We start from the raw sequence: 7,157 nt of genomic DNA, 5'->3' as shown, positions 1-7,157 counted from the left end.
GCTACATTCCGTATCGCAACTCGACCTTCTGTTTATTATACACAGACTTGCCAACTGTTAGGTGTACAGTACAAGGACAATTGCGGGGCTAACAACACTACGATCCTACTGCCACTAACAGTCTCTCCCGATCCGAGACTCGAACCTACGACGACTTGTTAGGCCAGCATCGTACCTCGAGACCAGCTGGGAGAGCCTAAAACTAACTATCGCAATATCGTTTGTCTCCAGGATCACAAAGCTTGACAGGTAGCAACAGTTTGCGATATTCGTCATTGCCCTCGTCACTGCATTGTCAGCTCACGTTACTAAACACGTTATGGTGCAGCTGACCCCGCTTTTATCATACACTCCGATTAACACATCATTTGTTCGTAAATACTACCTATCATCAGCGTATAGTCGGCTAATTTGATGCGGCGTTCGGAAAAACTCATTTATTGTTATAAAAAGTTTTCTATTTAGGATAGTAGAATTGAACGAAAAAAGATTTTTTTTGTTAGTATTTTCAGGTTATATTGTCTTAAGTTGAAAAAAGTAGTTAAAGAATAAACCAAGAGCCGAAACTCCACCTTTAACAACAATTAACAGAAAACGGTAGCTTATTATTGCTTGCAAATTATTAATCCTTAGATGTTTGTACCCGTGAAGGAAAATATTTATTAAAATGACAACTATTATTTTTAATTTTAAGAAGATACTGGACCATGTTTCAACATCGATATTTGAATATGTATAAATACAACAGCTGTCTTCAATACAAAAAAACCACATGTCAATTTAAAAATATCTTTTGTATGAACTTACCCCCGTCGTGCAGTGGCGTTTAACTTAACAATATGAACCTAAGTGGTACTTTTCTTAGGTGGTTATTAACGCTGTAGACCGATACAATTATTAGAATAGAATTTGCGATGAACTGATGCAGTATAGACTTAATACGAGACAACACGCCGTTGTGTGTTAGAATCCCAAGTCGAGAGAAACCGCTAGTTCCAGTATGATAGCAACGCTAACAATTTTCCTATATAGGTACTAACTAACTGTTGGTTTCAAAGTATGTATCCAATAAACAGAAAGAAAGGTCAAGTTGCAACAACGGAGTGTAAGCAGAAGAACAAATTTGACGCTTCTCCACTCTAGAATTTTTCATTACTTCAAAAACTCAAAAAAAGAAGAAAGAAATTGTTTATGACACTCAAGTTACATGCCAAGTTCATTGATCTCAAAGTAGTAATACTTTTTCTTCAAAACAATAAGTTATTGTGAAGAACGTGATTCAATAATAACTAAATAATGACTGCCATAATTATACCAATAAACAAGTACATTGCACCGATTTCTTTTTTCGAATCAAACTTAGAAGCGCGAGAATCAATCAGCCACTGGAAGGTGGCAAGTTCGCTCAAGGTTCAGCATCTTTTTAATTAACTGCATTCTAGATGCCTTATCGGAGCGCTAGCGTGTTTAGCGCAAACCTGTTCGCCAGCATTTATTTCCTCGACAACAAGTTCGGCGCTCGTTAGACGGCAGCGCTTTTCCGATGTAAGCTTCGGTGAGATTGGTAGATACCGGACGGAACGGATGGGGCACCCAGGCACCGAAACTGTCGGTGAGCATGCGAACAACTTTGACTTCCTAACAAAGCAGGTATGCGCGGCACGCGTTTGTTAGGATGCGGTTTTGTCAAACTCCGATTACTCAACGATCCATGCTCCCACACTCTGCGCGCAGCGGCGCGCCAAACTGCATCGGAGAGCAAGTCGTGTCTGGCGGAGGTTATTGCCAAATGTACTGCTGCCATCCGGTGAAGCTGATTTCCATTTTTATAAACTTCTTAGACGGGTGAATGTTAGGCAATAATGTTGATGAAGTATATTACATTATGGGAAGTTGGTTGTTTCTAGAAGAAGCTGGTAAACGTTGACATTGCTCAGGTGGCGAAACACGAATGGCGAAAAAGAGTAGAATCTTCGCTTCTATGTTTTACAGTACTTTTATTTCTAGCAAAACTACTTTAAGCAGATGATAAAGTCAATTTAGGAATGATGTACTTAAATTTAAATTACTCGAATTACTTAAATGATTATCTAATCAAACATAAAAACAAATCACTATTAAAAAATTTCACAAAATATGAAAGCTTCAAGAGAACATGGATGATGTTATTAAGATGCATGGGGTTATAATAAGTTGGTCTAACAATCGTTTGTGACTAATGTGCGATATTACAAATTATTTTGTTTATTCAAGTGTAGCTTCAAAAGATTCAGAATAAAATTCTAGAAACGATTGTGAAATACTTGGTACTTGTGTCGAAAAATTAGAAACAGCAATTAGCATATTAGTTTAGTTCAAAGGTTAAAATTTCAAGATTTGTATATATTTGAATATCTATCTCAAATTTATATAAGGAAACCAAAGCAGGTAACAAAACTGGTAATTCAGTGCACGCGGTAGTATAACATTCAAAATTCATTCACCAACAGCATTGGCAATCAAATCAAAAAACGAGGACAAGCAGAAATTTCCTACTTCCACAGTGAACCAACGCAGGAAATCGGGTAATTAACTATCCGAGAGTCCAAGATCGAGGCCGGCTTTCTATGTCCATTGAAAGCACCGCGCATTTGTCTATAAAATTGCAACATACGAAACAACATTCACCTTCCATAGGACTTTGCGACAAATCCGTGAGGCGAGTGGCTGCAGCACCTATCTGTCACTGAATTTTGCAAACCGTCACCATCTACGAACGATCAGAACGTGCCTCCATAGAACTTTAACTCTTGCAACGAATAGGCATCATGACGAGAATTTTAATGGCTGCTGAGTGAGACACGAACGAGAATGCGTGCGCTAAAAGTGCAACGGTCCAGACAGCAGGTGAATGCACTTAACTGGTACAGTTTTGTTGTTTGTTTTGATTCGACTTCGCTTTTGCCATTTCTTGCAGGACAATCATTACTTGGAAGTCCGTGACATTATCGAGGTTACATCGGGTTAACGCATAAGGCTTCAATGGAATCACCCATGAACCAGGTAAAACGCTGAGGTGACGGTGTCCCACAAGGGCATCTTTTGTTCTGTTGTGTGCTCGCATATAGGAAACTACTTTCACTGCACCGTACGACATTTGGCCTTGTAATAAAAGGGTTAGCAATAATGATCGCGCTTAACTACATTTGCAAACATGCGTTATTATACTACAAGCAGAATGCAAACTCTGAATTAAATTTTATGTATTCTGATTGGAAAGCTTTCATACACGATTTCCCAGTAATGCCAAGCCAATGAAAGCGTTATATAAGATTTGTAGTCGACCTTGCACAGGAAATCGAAAGGGCCTGATCAAGAGAGCATTAGAAATCTCTCTCCCTGGCGTTTATTTTATGAATAGATAGTCAGCTACTAGTCAGAATTCAAAAGCAACTAGGTACGCAGTTGATTGTTTCATATACATCTCATTTTATTCAATTATACGCATAGAAATAATGCATATTTTGAACACATAAAACCAGTTTCTCGTTGATAGAAAAGGAATTCTAGATTTAAAAAACCTGGCAACAAGGCTAAATAGGTATTGCGCGCCTTTTAGCTCTACGTAAAGCCTGTATTACACTCTTTGACCAAGCGTCAAATATTTGTCGTTTTTTGACAGATGAAAATTTGGTCAAATATAATTGTTTGTCACTCTCCAATTTTAACATGGGGCAAACACGGGCAAACAACAACCATGATGTCAAATAAATTTGACCATTATGTCAGAAGGTCAAATATTTGGCCATTAGACAAAGAGTGTACTACAGGCTTAAGATTCTTGGCCGGCGTCACACCATTTTCCCGAGTGGGTAGTAAGAACCTTCCCTTCTTAGGTGGCCTTCCGGCAGGTAAGCGGAACAATCATCATGGCGGACGAAAACATGCGTGTAGGCATATTTTTGAGTTCTTTCTTCTTTTTTTCATCAATTCCTCCTCAGTTTTGGTGACAAAATTGTTGGAGTAGATCTTATGCTTCAGTTTTGCCAACAAGGGGACGCTTCATCTCCTCCAACGATTGCTTCGAGTAGTATGCCGACGGCAGATCCAGCCAGTACACCGCGTTTTCGTTCTTATGATATTTCTTGGTTAGCGACGCAACTTGCGGCAGGCACCCCAAGTAACCAAAAGTTCGGTTAAAAGTAGATTTCATAGTCTAATCAGCCGAACTAACGATCATGAATAGAATTCTATTCAGCTCAATTTTTAAGTAATTAACCGTACTTTCAAGCTCGTATTTTTATGAATAAACTCCGAGCAGCATGCAAAGCAGCTTCTAAACTGCACTAGGTAGTTCACATTAAGTTCGGTTAGGTCGCTGTACAGAACTCTGTTCAGCTTGAAAATAAAACTTAAAAAAACTCGAAATAAAAAACAACTTGAGTATTTTTTTGTTTTTCGTTTTTTTTCTAACTTATCATTTAGCATGTACTGGAGGAATTCTAGATCAGAAGAATAATTTGCCTGGCTTTATTTATCATTATATTTCATGTTTTTTCGCAACTTACCACCACACCAGATTCGAACTCGAGTCTTCCCGCTTTGGAGCCTAGATTCATACCACTGCTCCGTTCCCGTTATATGAAGTCAGCGTCGATTTTACTCGATGTGCTGATTTCTCTCTGTTACCTACATGCTCATAGCTAGGAACATACCGGTTCTCTCTTTCAGCTTGGAGGTTCAGATAAAGTACACGCGTAATTTTATGTGAACTCTGAAGTTCAGAAAAGGCTGCCGCGGAACGAAATGTGAAGTTACGTCTGACAGTTCTCTAGTTTGTTTTGATTTTGATGCAGTTTGTTGGTGATATAAATGAAATAAGTTGTGTAGACAATATTTTCGTTTCAAGCGTTTATTAAAAATTATTCTGGTAAGCAATTTATACAAAACCTGCTAAATTTTTAAAATCGATTAATTTTTTTCGGTCATCAGATATGCCGTTAGCCGTAGTCGAAACGACCAACGCCTTGGAACATAAAGAATTCCCGCTGCGCTCTCGCTCTCGTGCCTGGAAAATGGATTCAGACCTCCAAAACCGGCCACATCATGCTGTAGCCGAGCGAAAAGAGAACTTAAAATTTAGATGAATGCTCAGGGATGAGAACATTACGTCCAAACAAGTGTAAATCTTCTTCTAACGGGAATTCACAGCTTACTTTCGGTTCAATTTCCTTTTTGAGCTGCCCATCCTTGGATACCAGAGTGCATATTGGTTTACTGTGAGGTAACAAATAACAATGTTTATGTATAAAATTTAAACTTTACATCTGAAAACTTCACTCTCGTCAAATGCAAGCAAAGCGTCAGTGTCAGATGAACTTCAAAGTGGGAATGAAGTACGGCATAGACTTCTACTGAACTTCCGTCCTGATTAAAAGTACGGATAAATGCTAACCGAACTTCAATTCTAGTTGTTTTGAAGTTCGCGTGTAAACTTTATGTGAACTTGAAGGTTCCAAAGAAGAGGAGCATGCAGCTTCTCATGTACTTTCGTGCTGATTAAAAGTACGGATAAAATGCTAACCGAACTTCAATTTCAAGGGGTTTTGAAGTCCACGTGTGAACTTTATGTGAACTTTTAGGTTCTAAAGAAGAGGAGCAAGCAGCTTCTTATGAACTATCAAGTTGCTTTCTAGTACTGACGGAACTTTATTTAGAATGAAGTTCTGTTTGTAAGTAATGTGTCCTGTTGTTCAGCTAGAAAGTTCCGCGGAACTAAATCTGAACCTTATGTAAACTTCTTAGTTCGTTTGTTAAGTGAAATTCGAACTTCTGGTTGCTTGGAACTTCACTATGAATTTCCCCGTTCACGGCCAGTTCGGAGCAAAAGAAGAGCGGCTTCGACATCCCCTTCTTGCTGATTGTCAGCTATAGCAGCACCTTCTTGAGGAACTTTGTGTGTCAAATGAACTTCACCTCAGAGTTCACATCCTTCGTGGAAAAAGTAAAATACGATTGCCCTGTGGTCCCCGTGGCTCTGTGGTTAGCGATGTCGGTCGGCTAGCTCTCCCACACGGTTGTGATATCGGGTTCGATTCCCGATCGAGTCGAGGATCTTTTCGAGCTGGAAATTTTCTCGACTCAGCACTGGGGCACGGTGTATCGTTGTACTTATCCTACACATGCAAAATGTGCCAAAAAAAACAATATCGATAACGAAATCTCTCAACTAATCTAGTTGATCGAGACCGCTATTAGCCCCAAGGCTAAGCGTGCGATATTGTTGTTTGTTGAGTGCCCTGCCAGTCGTTGCCATCCATGTTCGCCAGGTAATTTTCACAGTTTAACCGGTGGCACTGACCTCTGGGCCAAGCACTCGCAGCGATGTACCCAATTTTCCCTCGGTCTTCCTCTTCAGCATCCTTTGGAGCTTCTTATCGCTCAAGGTCGTCAGCCGTTCGGGACCGGACTTTCTCTCGATACTTTGATTGTTGTTGATTATTGATAGTGTTTGATTGTTGTCCACAAAGTGTCGCACTATATCCGTTTTTAACGCAGCGGGGTACCGTTCTTTGAAGGCGCACACTTCTTAATGAAGTAGCTTTACTGTCTTCGCCATTAGAGTTCGAGTTGATTATTTTCTGCTGACTCATGGGGTTCTAATATTGATGCTGTATGGTCTGTTTCGTTAGTCCATGTAAAAGTTAACCCATGATAAATCGACAATTTTTGTTCCTTTTTTTAATGCAAACGATCAATTGTTTCGTCTTTCCGAAAAAAGTCTCCATCCTAAATTTTAGCTTTTTTTCCTCTGTGTGGACTCATCACTGCGACCAGAGACATTTTGATCTATTGTGATATTGCCCAGGTGTTTTCTGTACTCAGCACTTCATATTATTGGCAGTATCATTATTGAAGTGAATGAAACGCTTTTTTTGAATTTATATCCGTGCTTGTGTGTGAGAGTTTACCCTTTCATTTCATGCTTACTGCTCTACTATACCGCCGTGCCTCTTTTCTATCGTCAAATTATAATTCCCTGAACAGAGGCTACACCTAACGTTCCTCTCTGGCCAGGTTTATTCTAAGAGGGACTTATTATGTCAAGAGGAAGGAGTCTTATCGAAACCTCGTTCCTCGTGCCAATATCGCCAATTACAATTCCCTGTAGAGGGTAA

This window comes from Wyeomyia smithii, chromosome 3 (assembly GCF_029784165.1).
Source record: "Wyeomyia smithii strain HCP4-BCI-WySm-NY-G18 chromosome 3, ASM2978416v1, whole genome shotgun sequence".
Classification (NCBI taxonomy): Eukaryota; Metazoa; Arthropoda; class Insecta; order Diptera; family Culicidae; genus Wyeomyia; species Wyeomyia smithii.
Note: the sequence above shows the minus strand (reverse complement) of the source record.